The sequence below is a fragment of the Ornithorhynchus anatinus genome, chromosome 1 (assembly GCF_004115215.2).
Source record: "Ornithorhynchus anatinus isolate Pmale09 chromosome 1, mOrnAna1.pri.v4, whole genome shotgun sequence".
In the NCBI taxonomy this organism is placed as follows: Eukaryota; Metazoa; Chordata; class Mammalia; order Monotremata; family Ornithorhynchidae; genus Ornithorhynchus; species Ornithorhynchus anatinus.
This window is the reverse complement of record NC_041728.1, coordinates 67,211,719-67,227,033: the sequence shown is the minus strand read 5'-3', so window position 1 is coordinate 67,227,033 and position 15,315 is coordinate 67,211,719.

The following is a 15,315-nucleotide window of genomic DNA, read 5'->3' as shown; positions in this document are numbered from 1 at the left end:
AAATGGTTGCATTTTAGTTTCGAATTTACAGCAAGCGCGGCTCTCTCCAGTGAGAGACCGAAGACCATGGCTTAGTACTGCGGTTCAGACTCTAGGCTATTAGACTTGGATTCGTGGGCCCAACTCCATTATGGCGCATTAACCCATCTGTTGCAAACCGGACCATTAAGTACATTTATGTGACAATGTCTTTATTATTATTTCTGTGAACCGTGTCTCTAATAGTTCAGTTCATCTTGAGAAAAGACCGCTTTCTGCCTGACCTCTGTGCACAGTTCCATACCGCGAGTCAACTAACCCCACCATGGTCATCTGTACTTCGATCAATCGATCAATTAATGGTATCGATTGAGCACTTCCTATGCACAGAGCACACGGGAAAGTAGAATACGACCTAATTAGCAGACATGTTCCCCGCCCATAATGAACTCACCTTATCGTTTAATGCAAAATTACCAGGAACAAAAGACGGGTTGAGAAAGATTAGAACTGTAAACTAGCTGTGGCCAGGGAATGTGTCTTTTTATATTGTTATACTGTGCTCTCCCAAACGTTTAGTAGAAGCAGCTAGAGAAGCAGTGTGGCTCAGTGGAAAGAGCCCGGGCTTGGGAGCCAGAGATGGGTTCGAATCCCGGCTCTGTCAGCTGTGTGACCGTGGGCAAGTCACTTCACTTCTCTGTGCCTCAGTTACCTCATCTGGAAAAGGGGGATTAACTGTGAGCCTCACATGGGACAATCTGATGACCCTGTATCTACCCCAGTGCTTAGAACAGTGCTCGGCACATAGTAAGCGCTTAACAAATACCAACATTATTATTATTATTATCTCCACTAGACTCTAGACTGTAAGCTTGTTGTGGGGAGGGAATGTGTCCGTTCATTCTTCTATTGTACTCTCTCAAGTGCTTAGTACAGTGCTCTGCACACAGAAGGCGCTCACTAAGCACGATTGAATGAATGAATATGAGCCAGAAGAAGAGCTGTCTGAGAAACAGTCCAAGAAGGATTGGAGAGAGAAGAAAGAGAACTGGATCAGAAAAAAAATAAAATAAAATTGAATTTCCAGAAGAAGGGAGAGTCCACAGTGTTGAAGGCATCAGAAAGGTCGAGAAGGATTAGGAATGTAACCTAGCTGTGGCCAGGAAATGTGTCTTTTTATATTGTTATATTGTACTCTCCCAAGCACTCAATACAATGCTCTGCACACAGTAAGTGCTCAGTAAATGCGATTGACTGTTGATAGAGTAGTGACCTAAACGTTCATTCATTCAATAGCACTTATTGAGCACTCGGTGCAGAGCACTGTACTAAGCGCTTAGAACGTACAATTCGGCAACAGAGACAATCCCTGACCAGTGACGTGCTCACAGTCTAAATGGGGGAGACAGCAAAGCAAAACAGAACAAAACAAAAACAAGACATCATCAAGACAAATAGACTCAAGGGGATGTACATCTCATTAACTGAATAAATAGGGTGATAAATAATATATACAAATAAGCTCAGTGCTGAGGGGAGGGGAAGGGGAAAGAGCAGAGGGTGGAGGAGGAGGGGAGGGGAGGGGGAGCAGAAGGAAAGGGGGGCTCAGTTTGGGAAGACCTCCTAGAGGAGGTGAGCTCTCAGCAGGGCTTTGAAGAGGGGAAGAGTTAGTTTGGCGGAGGTGAGGAGGGAGGGCATTCCGGGACAGCGGGAGGACGTGGCCCGGGGGTCGACGGCGGGATGGGCGAGCACGGGGGACGGCGAGGAGGCGGGCGGCGGAGGAGCGGAGCGTGCGGGGTGGGCGGTAGAAAGAGAGAAGGGAGGAGAGGTAGGAAGGGGCAAGGTGACGGAGAGCCTCGAGGCCTAGAGTGAGGAGTTTTTGTTTGGAGCGGAGGTCGATGGGCCACCACTGGAGGTGTGTGAGAAGGGGAGTGACAGGCCCAGATCGTTTCTGCAGGAAGATGATCCAGGCAGTGGAATTCATTCAATAGTATTTATTGAGCGCTTACTATGTGCAGAGCACTGTACTAGCGCTTGGAATGAACAAGTGGGCAACAGAGAGAGACAGTCCCTGCCGGTTGACGGGCTTACAGTCTAATCGACGGGCAGTGGAATGAAGAATAGACTGGAGCGGGGAGAGACGGAAGGAAGGGAGATCAGAGAGGAGGCTGACACAATAATCCAGTCGGGAGTTCATGAGAGTTTACGAGAGTCGGAAGGTGACATTAGTAATTTACTTTTGTATTTTGTCCAAGAAAACTCTATGGATCCACTACCAGGACGATAGCAGAGGGAAGTGAGGAGATCTGGGAGAGATGTGTCCATGGCGAGGCTATGCGTCGGAGACGACTCCATGCCTTAAGACAAGACAAAACAAGCTGCACACACAGCCAGAATTCTGTGTGACATCACCACTTTCTTCTGTGCGCACATGTGGCCTTCCATAATAATGTGGGTATTTGTTAAGCGCTTACTATGTGCCGAGCACTGTTCTAAGCGCTGGGGTAGTCACAAGGGAATCAGGTTGTCCCACGTGGGGATCACAGTCTTAATCCCCATTTTACAGATGAGGGAACTGAGGCACAGAGAAGTGAAGTGACTTGCCCACAGTCACACAGCTGACAAGTGGCAGAGCTGGGATTTGAACCCATGACTGCTGACTCCAAAGCCACGCTTGTGGAAACCTGGTCGATTCCACAAAGTTAGAGCATTTTTTTGGGGGGGGGGTGGGGCCCTTCACTCACCTCCATTGTCCAGAGCCATCGCGTTAACCGTTTAACTTAGGCACAGTTCTTACCTATGAAGAAGGCTTTCAAATATTTTAGCATCGGTACCGTTGTGCAACTGTCCGACTCTCTTCGAAAGTGGCGCTTTAAGGCGGTTGCTTGCCTGGCAGTCATTCATTCAGTCAGTCAGTCAGTCAGTCTTTCGTATTTATTGAGTGCTTACTGTGTGCAGAACACCATACTAAGCGCTTGGGAGAACACAATACAACAATAGAAAAGACACATTTCCTGCACACAACGAGCTTAAAGACTGAAGCTGGCCCCAGGATAGTTCTCTAAAAATGATAATAATAACCATCAGAGTATTTGTTAAAGCACTCACTATGTGGCAAACCCTGTTCTAAGTGCTGTTCTAAGATACAAGTTTATGAGGTTGGACACAGGTACTGCTCCACGTGGATTCACAGTCGAAGTAGGAGGGAGAGCAGTTTTACGGTACTTAGGTCTTGTCTTGTCTTACGGTGTGGAGTTGTTTCCGATTCACAGCGACTCCAGGGACACATTGCTCCCGGAACACTCCATCCCTATCTGAAATCGTTCTGGCGGTGTATCCAGAGAGTTTTCTTGGTAAAAATACAGAAGTGGTTTTCCACTGCCTCCTTAATAATAATGTTGGTATTCGTTAAGCGCTTACTATGTGCCGAGCACTGTTCTAAGCGCTGGGGGAGATACAGGGTCATCAGGTCGTCCCACGTGGGGCTCACAGTTAATCCCCATCTCACAGATGAGGTAAGTGAGGCACAGAGACGTTCGGTGACTTGCCCACAGTCACACAGCTGACAGGTGGCAGAGCCGGGAGTCGAACCCATGACCTCCGACTCCGAAGCCCAGGCTCTTTCCACTGAGCCACGCCGACTCCTTCCACGCAGTAAGCTTGAGTCGTCGCCCTCTGTTTTCTCCTATGCCGCTGCCGCCCAGCACGGTGGGAGAAAGAGGAATATCTTTAATTTATTTATTTACATTAATGTTTCTCTGCCCCGCCTCTAGTCTGTAAGCTTGTTGTGGGAAGGGAATGTGTCTGTTTTTTATTATACCCTACTCTTCCAAGCACTTAGTACAGTGCTCTACACATAATAAGTGTTCAGTGAATATGAATGACTGACTGATGTATTCAATCCCCATTTTACAGGTAAGGAAACCAAGGCCCAGAGAGGTTGAGCGACCTTCCTGAAATCACACAGCAAGCAACTGGCAGAGCTGGGATTAGAATCCAGGTCCTCTGACTCCCAGGCCCGTGTTCTTTCATTCATTCATCCATTCACTCGTATTCATTGAGCGCTTACTGGGTACAGAGCACTGTATTAAGCTCTTGCACTGTACAATTAGGCAACAGATAGAGAAAATCCCTGCCCAACAACGGGCTCACAGTCTAAAAGGGGGAGAATCGGTCCCAGTAAGTTTCCAATAGGTTCCACAGCTTCTCTAGTCCCATGCTTTGGTGATACAGATGGGGTGTGGGGATTGCAACGATTAAATATCGTCAACGTGATATCAGTTTCTTTCCATTCGGTTTTCCACATCTCTTTCTTGTGATGATAGTAGAGGCAAATCTGAAATGAAGATGCCCTTGCCAAAGTCATCCTTCGTGCAGAGCTCAGATGATTTCAGAATGCAACAGATTGACCTAATTAGGGAAAGCATCGATTCTTGATTGTAATATGTTAAATAGTATGCCCGCAGCTACAATTTCATCCCCCTTAACCACTTTGATCTAAGCTCAGCACCAGCATCACAGTGAGTGTTAATTTCTATTGTCTGCCTGAATTTACAGCAGCAGCAGCAGCAGCCTGATTAATTAATGGTCTGTGATTTGTATGGTGAACGTGAGCCAGTGAGAAACTTTCTGTAGTTCTTCAGTCAGGACTCTCCTCTTCGGGTCTTGGTGGGGACGATTTTTTGGCTGAATGGAGCCATCCCACCTCTGATCGCTTCAGATTAGTGCTGCTGGACTGCCGCAGCCGTCGCCATTCAAGCTGCTCTTTGATACGTTTGGGCAATTTTGCTTCTGTCTGCCACATGGGTAATTGCCCTTCTATTGTCTTCGGGCTAGCCAATTGGGCTTCATGATGGCCTGCTCTGAAAATGACTTGGATTCCATAATTTCTCCCAGAAATGGGCCACCTTAGTATTTGATTTCTCACTCTTTCTACTCTCACCGTCAGTCTGTTGATAAATCTGCCATTTTTTCCCCTCCACATTTCCCAGATTCGTTCATTCATTCAATAGCATTTATTGAGCGCTTACTATGTGCAGAGCACCGTACTAAGCGCTTGGAATGTACAAATCGGCAACAGATACAGTCCTGTCCTTGATGGGCTTACAGGCTAATCGGATCTGTCACTCCCTCTCCATACACAACAATGATAATAATAACTGTGGTTTTGTTAAGCGCTTACTGTGTGCCAGGCACTGTACTAAGTGCCAGGCGCTGTACTAAGCGCTAGGGTGGACACAAGCAAATAGAGTTCATTCGCTCATTCACTCATTCAGTCGTATTTATTAAGGACTTATGTGCAGAGCACTGTACTAAGCGCTTGGGAAAGTTCATCTGTTGCCGAATTGTACATTCCAAGTGGTTAGTACAGTGCCCTGCACATAGTAAGCGCTCAATAAATGCTATTGAATGAATGAAAGTACAATATAACAATAAACAGTGACATTCCCTGCCCATAAGGAGTCACGGTCTACCGTCGGGGGGAGACAGACATCAATATAAATAAAATTACGGATCTATACATAAGTGCTGTGGGGCTGGGATGGAGGGGAAGGGCAAAGGGAGCAAGTCAGGGCGATGCAGAAGGGTATAGTAGATGAGGAAAAGTGGGCCTAAATCTGGGAAGGCCTCTCGGAGGAGATGTGCTTTCAATAAAGCTTTGAAGACAGGGAGAGTAATCGTCTGGCGGATTTGAGGAGGGGGGGCGTTCCAGGCCAGAGGCAGGCGAAGGCTTTAGACAGGCGAGATGGAGGCCCAGTGAGAAGGTTAGCACCAGAGGAGTGAAGTGTGAGGGCTGGGTTGTAGAAGGAGAGAAGCAAGGTGAGGTAGGAGGGGGCAAGGTGAAGGAGTTGGACACAGTCCCTAACCCGTGTGAGGCTCGGTCTCACTCCCCATTTTACAGATGAGGTAACTGAGGCCCAGAGAAGTGAAGTGACTTGCCTAAGGTCACGCAGCGGTCAAGTGGCAGAACTGGGATTAGAACCCATGACCTTCTGTATCCCAGGTCTATGGAATATGGACACAACACCCTGTGTCATCAGAGGTTATCAGAAGGCAAAAGGTGACTCGGCCGCCTGCACAAACCACACTTGCTGTCAGGAATTGTGTAAACCAGCCCTTCCCCTCACGGATTAAACTTCCAGGCATCCAAATCTATTAGCAAAAATGATTATCTTGTAAAATCTGTCAGAAATGGATCCTTAGGACCTTAGGCAAGTCACTTCACTTCTCTGGGCCTCAGTTACCTCATCTGTAAAATGGGGAGTGAGACCGAGCCTCACTCACGTGGGTTAGGGACTGTGTCCGACTCCTGGGCACTTGTCATGACCCAGGTAGACAGTGGGTACTCCTTGAAAAAAATTTTTTTTAACTATTATATCTGCCATTTCACTGATCTCTCCATCTCTAGCTTTACTGTGTGGGTCAGATCACTTTTTAAAACTTGCTTCTGCACAAAATTCCTCACTCCTCAAAAATGCCCATTCCTTTCTACATCAAATAGGAGCTCCTGACCATTATTAAATCAATCCATCAATGGTATTTATTGAGTACTTACTATGCGCAGGGCACTGTACTAAGCATTTGGGAGAGTTCAACAGAGTTAGCTTTAATTACTAGCTTTAAGGCCATCCATCTGTCTCTTCATCTTCTCTATCAACTCACACTCTTTAGTCCTTCTAAATTCACTTTCTCGCTATGCCTGTCCTTGATCCTTTATAGTAATAATGATGTATTTGTTCAATGATTCCTTTGCACAAAGCCCTGTCCTAAATGCTGGGGTAGATACCAGGTAATTAGGTGGGAAACAGTCCCTCTCCCACCTGGGATTCGTAGTATAAGGGGGAAGGAGAATCGGTATTTAATTCCCGTTTTACAGATGAGGATACTGAGGCACAGAGAAGTTAAGTGATTTGGTCACCCTACCGACAGTGGTGGAGGTGGGATTAGAACCCAGGTCCTCCGAATCCTAGGTCTGTACTCTTTCCACTAGGCCATACTCCTTGCCCTCCCACCCTCCCTCTTTAAATCCACCAGACCGCAGCTCTTCCCATCTTTAAAGCTCTCTTGACATCACACCTCCTCCTGGAGGTGTTTCAATCAGTCAATCGATTGTATTTATTGAGCACTTACTGTGTGCAGAGTACTGTGCTAAGTGCTTGGGAGAGTACAATATAGCAGTGTAACATTCGGTAGACATGTTGCCTGCCTACATTGAGTTTATACAGTAGTATTTTTCCCCTGTCACATTTTCACAACTAGCACCACAGCACTAATGAACTCCCAAACACTGCAGGGCTTTGGTACCCAACGATTCAGATATTCTGCATTTTAAACATTTTAAAAATTCACCAATCCATCTCTTCATTCCTACATTCTCTTTTTCCCTCAACTAATGATCTATACTGTGTCTCCCAACCTCTTTGAATGAAAATTCAGTGAGAAACAACGTGGCCTAGTGGAAAGAGCATGGATGTGGAGGTCCCTTATGGTTCAGCTCTGGATCCCCTTCTATGCCACCCACTCCCTCAGAGAAGTCATTCGCTCCCATGGCTTCACCTTTATGTGGATGATACCCAAATCTACATCTCCAGCCTTTATCTCTCTCTCTCTCTCTCTCTGCCGTCTTGCATTTCCTCCTGTCTTCAAGATATCTTTACTTGGATCATCATCATCCCATCATCTCTAACTTAACATGTCCAAAACAGAACTCATTATCTTCCCTCCCAAACCCTGTTCTCCCCCGACTTTCCCATCACCGTTGCCAGCGCCGCCATCCTTCCTCTCTCGCAAGCCCGTAACCTTGGCGTTATCCTTACCTTGGCATCATCCTTGACCCGTCTCTCTCATTCAACTCACATTTTCAATCCATCATTAATCCTTTCGGTTCAACATAGCTGAAATCCACCCTTTCTTCTCCATCCAAACGGCTACTACTTTTAGACAATCGCTCATTTTATCCCGACCTGATGACTGTATCGGCCTCCTTGCTGATCTCCCAGCCTCCTGTCTCTCCTCACTCCAGTCCACACTTCACTCAGCTGTCCACATCGTTTTTCTACAGAAACATTCAGGACATGCTTCCCCCTCCTCAAGAAACTCCAGTGGTTGCCCATCCATCCCTGCATCAAACGAAAACTCGTCACCATTGGCTTAAAGCACTCAATCACCTTGCTCCCTCCTACCTTACCTAGCTGCTCTCTTATTACAACCCAGCCCGCAAACTTCACTCCTCAAATGCTAACCTTCTCACTGTGCCTCCCTCTCGCCTGTCTCACCGCTGACTCCTCGCCCACACCCTGTCTCTGTCCTTGAAGGCCCTCCCTCCTCAAATCCCACAGACAATCGTTCTCCTCCTCTTCAAAGTCTTATTGAAGGCACGGCTCCTCCAAGAGACCATCCCTGACTAAGCCCCCCTTTCCTCTTCTCCCACTCCCTTCTGCGCCATCCTGACCCGCTCCCTTTATTCAAGCAGCGTGGCTCAGTGGAAAGAGGCCGGGCTTGGGAGTCAGAGGTCACGGGTTCGACTCCCGGCTCTGCCACTTGTCAGCTGTGGGACTGTGGGCAAGTCGCTTCACTTTTCGGTGCCTCAGTTACCTCATCTGTAAAATGGGGATTAACTGTGAGCCTCACGTGGGACAACCTGATTACCCTGTATTTACCCCTGTGCTTAGAACAGTGCTCTGCACATAGTAAGCGCTTAACAAATACCAACATTATTATTATTATTATCTCCCCTCCCACCCCCACAGCACTTATGTACAGGTCTGTAATTTACTTATTTATATTAATGTCTGTCTCCCCCTCTAGACTGTAAGCTCACTGTGGGCAGGGAATGTGTCTCTTTACTGTTATATTATACTCTCTCAAGCACTTAGTACAGTGCTCTGCACATAGTAAGCACTCAATAAATACAATTGAACGAATGAATCTGTTTTCTAATCCTGGCTCTGACAATTGCTTGCTGTGTGACGTTGGGCAAATCGCTGGACTTTTCTGTGCCTAAGTTCTCCCTTCTACTTAGACTGGGAACCCCATGTGGGACAGGGACTGTGTCCAACCTAATTAACTTGTATCTACCCCAGCACTTAGTACAGTGTCTGGCACATAGTAAGTGCTTAACAAATATAAATTTCTTCTTTTAAAAAAAACTCTCGAGTGTAACAATAATGTCTTTTACCTCCACTGTATCCCCCCAGGTCTTGTACACAACAGGCTCTCGATACATATTCTCGAGTGAGGTTTGGATTCACAGTTGCCAAGCTACTTCAAGGGGAAGAGGAATTTTCTAGCAAGGATGAGAAAATTGGATTAGTAAGAGAGACCAACTGCTAGGGAATTGTAAAGATGTTCAACGATCACGTGGTGGAACGGATGTGTTGAAGAAATCAACAAAACTTAATAGGTCATTTTAAGAAGGGTTCATTTGCCGTCATCAAAAAGGCCGCATTAAAATAGGCTTTCTACCATCAGAAGAAATGCTCTGCATCATTCTCGCTTCTGTTCTTTAATGTAACTTGAATGTGAATATTCTATTTAAAGTGTATTTTCAAGAGATCATTAGTGTCTCGCAGGGATACTTTGCTGCCACCTAGTGAATTGAGCTTAGTCCTTACTAAGTCTACCTGTTTGACTTTTCAATCAAATTCTACTTTAACAATAATAATAATAATAATGTTGGTATTTGTTAAGCGCTTACTATGTGCACAGCACTGTTCTGTGCGCTGGGGGAGATACAGGGTCATCAGGTTGTCCCACGTGAAGCTCAGTCTTCATCCCCATTTTCCAGATGAGATAACTGAGGCACAGAGAAGTGAAGTGACTTGCCCTAGGTCACACATTTGACAAGTGGTGGAGCCGGGATTTGAACCCACGACCTCAGACTCCCAAGCCCGGGCTCTTTCCACTGAGCCACACTGCTTCTCTTTAATTGACTTCACTTTGTGCTGAGCTTGGTGCTATATAATACAGTGGAGTTAATAAGAATTATGGGACTTGTTAAGCGCTTACTGTGTGCCAAGTAGTGTTCTAAATGCTGAAGTAGATACAGGCTACCTGGTAGATACAGGCTAATCCATTCATTCATTCAATCGTCTTTATTGAGCACTTACTGTGTGCAGAGCACTGTACTAAGTGCTTGGAAAGTACAATTGGGCAACAGATAGAGACAACCCCTACCCAACACCGGGCTAATTGGGTTGGACACAGTCCCTGTCCCACCTAGGGCTTCCAAGTGCTTAGTACAGTGCTCTGCACATAGAAAGTGCTCAATAAATACTATTGAATGAATAGGACTCACACTCTTAATCCTCATTTTCCAGACGAGGTCACGGGAGGCCCAGAGAAGTGAAACGACCTCATTTTCCAGATGAGGTCCCGGGAGGCTCAGAGAAGTGAAATGACTTACCCGAGATCACACAGCAGAAGCGTGGTGGAGCTGGGATTAGAACCCTTGAGCTCTGGACTCCCAGTGCTCTATTCACTAAGCCACGCTGGAGTTGGTTAACATGCTCTTGGCCTGCAGGAGTTCGCAGACTAGAGGGTGGGATGGACATTAAAATAAATTACTGGTGGGGTTAGGTTGGGGGATAGCAAATTTGCAAGCAAATTCAAGTGCTAGGCAATTCATTCATTCATTCACTCATTCATTCATTCATATTTACTGAGTGCTTACTATGTGCAGAGCACTGTACTAAGTGCTTGGAATGGACAAATCGGCAGCAGATAGAGACAGTCCCTGCCCATCGATGGGCTTACAGTCTAATCGGGGGAGACGGACAGACAATAACAATAGCAATAAATAGAATCGAGGGGAAGAACATTTCATTAAAATAGCAGTAAATAGAATCAAGGTGATGTACATCTCCTTAACAAAATAAATAGGGTGATAAAAAATATATACAATCGTTATTAAGCATAGTAAGTGCTTAATAAATACAATTGAATGAATGAATGAATGAATCTAACAGAGTCGGTAGACGTGATCTCCGATCACAAGGAATTTACAGTCTGCCGGGGGAGAACAGCAGAGGTCTTCCTTTTTTATGGTATTTGTTAAGTGCTTGCTATGCAACAAACACAGTTCTAAGTGCTGGGGTAGATAGAAGTTAATTATGTTGGACACCGTCCCTGTCCGTGGTGGGGCGCCCAGTCTAAGTAAGAGGGAAAAAAGGAGAACCGAGACATGAAGAAGTTAAGTGATTTGCTCAAGGTCACACAGCAAACATTTGTCGGAGCCAAAATTAGAACCCAGGGCCTCTGACTCCCAGGCCCGTGCTCTTTCGACTAGGCCATGATGTTTTCTTGCTCACCCTGTTCAGTTTCAAAAGCACAGCTCTGATTTGCAGAAGTGGAAACTTTAAATGACAGGAAAAAAGGAGTTCTGTTTTTCCCCCCCTTATACTACGGGAATTCAATCAATACGAACAGAGGGAGCCAATAGAAGCAGCTGGGTTGAAAACCTGTGGCTGTTGTATGTTTTGTTCTCTGTCCAGACCTAGTGCATGACCAACTCCGTTTCAATGAGAATTTCATACGGTAGGTAGGCGGAAGAGCGAGACCAGGTGCCTGTAAGTGTTAATCAACCTCTTTCATCATTGGATTAGATAATACAATCACTTGCCACATCTTGCCACAGTGTATTCCTCCTAATCCTGGGCAAGAAGACAATAAAATCATTATTTTTCAGAGACATTTTATTATTCTGCTGGGTTTTTTTTAACAATTGGCAGGCTTACAGTGATTACTTATGATAGAAAGTTTGTAGACCTGAGGAGTTTGTCCAACAGGGAAGCAGGTGTGTTTTGGACAGAGTAAAATGAAGGGAAGAAATCTTCTTGGAGGAAACATAGCTAGAAGGGCCCTGGACCTGTCTTTTCCCCACCCAGCCTTGCCCCGTTGTGATCATTTTTTTTAAAAAAAAGGTATTTGTTAAGCTCTTACTATGTGCCAAGCACTGTTCTAAATGCTGGGGTAGATACACTGTAATCAGTTTGGATGTAATCTATGTCCCACGTGAGGCTCACAGTCTTAATCCACATTTTACAGATGAGGTCACCGCGGTAATCAGGTAATCAGGTTGGACACAGTCCCTGTCCCAGAAGGAGCTCACATACCAGCGTTTAGAACGGTGCTCGGTGCTTAGAACAGTGCTGGACACATAGTAGATGCTTAACAAATACCATTATTATGATTAATAATAATAATATTATTTACAGATGAGGTAACTGAACCCCAGAGAAGTGAAGTGACTTGCCCCAAGTCACACAGCAGACATTACATTAATGCCCGTCTCCCACTCTAGACCTGAAGCTCATTACGGGCAGGGAACCCGTCTACCAACTCTGTTGTGCTGCACTCTCCCAACTGTTCAGTACAGTGCCCTGCACATAGTAAGTGCTCAATAAATACCATGGATCGATTCATAGATTAATTGAAAAACTGGCCCTGAGTACTGGGAGAAACACGCAGGGAGGCCTAGGCCGACCTTACCCTTGTAATAAGAGATCTGAAAAGTGGAGATTCAATACCGGATTTCCTCTTAATCAATCAACCTAATTAATGAGCATTTACTCATTCATTCATTCAATAGTATTTATTGAGCGCTTACTATGTGCAGAGCACTGTACTAAGCGCTTGGAATGTACAAATCGGTAACAGATGCAGTCCCTGCCCTTAGACGGGCTTACAGTCTAATCGGGGGAATACTTAGCAGAGGATGGTTTCGATCCATCGACCTCTGGGTTATGGGCCCGGCACGCTTCCGCTGCGCCACTCTGCTCCTGCTCCTTTACTGCATGCAGAGCACTGTACTAAGCGTTTGGAATAGTACAGTATAAGAATACAATGTTCTCTCATTCTCTCTTGCCCTCTCTCTCTTCTTCTTGCTCATCCTCTCTCCTCTCCCTCTTTGGTTTGTCTGACTCTCTCTCTCCCCCGCAACCTACGAGCAATTCCAATCCACGAGCCCTATCAAACGGTCTAAAGAGGACCCCGAGGATTGCCATCTCGAGTCCCAGCACTGGGGCTGGATCGTCTCGAGGTAGCCGAAGTTGGATTTGCTTCCGGCTTCATCCGTCTATAGATGCTTCTTCCCCGGACTGTAATGGCCAAGCAGAAGTTCACAAGCTGGTGCTTGTGCAGAACGGGCGGTATGGATCTTGCTCTCTCCATCTGAGCGTAGCATTCTACTGCAGCGCTATGGATTTTATTAAATGGGAAAGGAAAAAAAATGTTTTCCCCTGATAGCTATAGCTGTACTGGGGGATGTATTCTGTGTAGAGATGAGTTTGAATAAGGAATTATTCAGTGAAAGCCAGGTGAGGGGAGAGCACTGTGGATTGCTATGGGCTTTGCTTTTATAATTCTTGCAAAGCATTCCACTGCAGCGAGTGGAGAGTTTGAAAAGAAAAAAAACACACCCGGTCGGGTTTCCTTTTGATGATCGTCACAGGGAGCAATAGCAAGGGGGAATGTTTGAGTAACCTATTTGGAGTCCCTCTTTAAGTCAGATGATCATGTTGCTGAACATTAGTTCTTGAAAATCTTTATCTGTAAAGCCCGTGCAGGGACAGTATGTGATCTGATTATTCATTCATTCATAGAATTGTATTTATCGAGCACTTACCGTGTGCCAAACACCATACTAAGCTTGGGAGAGTACAATATGACAACAGACACGTTCCTGCCCATAGTGAGCTCATGGGGGAAACAGACATTAAATAAATAAATGGATAATCAATAAATAAATTACAGATATATACAGCTAGATATTATCGGACTGTAAGCTCGTTGTGGGCAGGGAACGTGTCTACCGACTCTGTTATACTTTACTCTGTTATATTGTACCCTCCCAAGTGCTTAGTTCAGCGCTCTGCACACAGTAATCACTCAGTAAATACCACTGATTGATGGATTGATTATCTTTGGCTTCCTTTAACTTCCTTCAGAATTACATTCACCATCACAAGAATCATTCTTCAGACCTGGCTGATATTAGCTCTGATGAATTAACACTGAGCAGGCAGTTTGTTTGTGATATTGCGATATAAAAGCGGCACAAAAATGACACCCATGGATCTATTTCCTGGTCTTTAGTGCCCTTAAATCATGAATGGCAGCACTAAGAAGACTTGGTATTTTAGAATAATTTTACAGCGCTGCAATCAATAACCATAATGGGGATTAGAGATTTAAATGCCTAGTGGGAAGAGCAAGGGCCTGGGAGTCAGAGGACCTGGGTTCTAATCCCAACTCCACCACTTGCCTGCTGTTTGACCTTGGGCAAGTCACTTCACTTCCCTGTGCCTCAGTTTTCCTCATCTGCATTACGTGTGTTTCCCCCCCACTTAGACTGATTCATTTGCTCACTCAATCGTATTTATTGAGTGCTTACTGTGTGCAGACCACTGTACTAAGCACTTTGAAAGTACAATTCGACAACAGATAGAGACAACCCCTACCCACCCCGGGCTCACAGTCTAGAAGAGGGGAGACAGGCATCGAAACAAGTAAGCAGGCATCAAAAGCATCGATATAAATTAATGGACTTATAGAGATATATACATCATTAATATAAATAGAATTATAGACATGTACATAAATACACACAAGTGCTGAGGGATGGGGGTAGAGCAAAGGGAGCGAGTCGGGTCGATGTCGGGGGGAACAAAGGAAAAGGGGGGGCTTAGTCTGGGAAGGCCTCCTGGAGGAGGTGAGCCTTCAGTAGGGCTTTGAAGGGGGGAAGTGTGACCTTCCCTCTACGCTGTAAGCTTGTTATGGGTAGGGAATGCATCTATCAACTCTCTTGTACTCTCCCAAGTGCTAAAGTACAGTCGCACAGTAAATGTTCAATAATTCTGATTGCTTGATTGATATAAAACATAAACATTCATTCATTCAATAGTATTTATTGAGCGCTTACTATGTGCAGAGCACTGTACTAAGCACTTGGAATGTGCAAATCGGCAACCGATAGAGACAGTCCCTGCCCTTTGACCGGTTTACAGTCTAATCTAGTTCTAGTCTAAGAACAAAGGCAATAAATAGAGTCAAGGGGAAGAACATCTCATAAAAATAATGGTAAATAAACAGAATCAAGGTGATGTACATCTCATTAAACAAAATAAATAGGGTGATGAAGCTATATACAGTTGAGCGGACGAGTGCAGTAACACCCTACCTAACATGAAAATGCAATCCAATCAGCTCTCCCAACCTTGTAGCAGCGCTCTCAGGAAAACAGATTTCCGTCGTGGGAAAGGTGAGGAGAATAGATGGCGCAAAGTTCACCCAATCAGCTGTGTGTGATGAGCTGAAAGAGAAACCCACAAGCTGAGA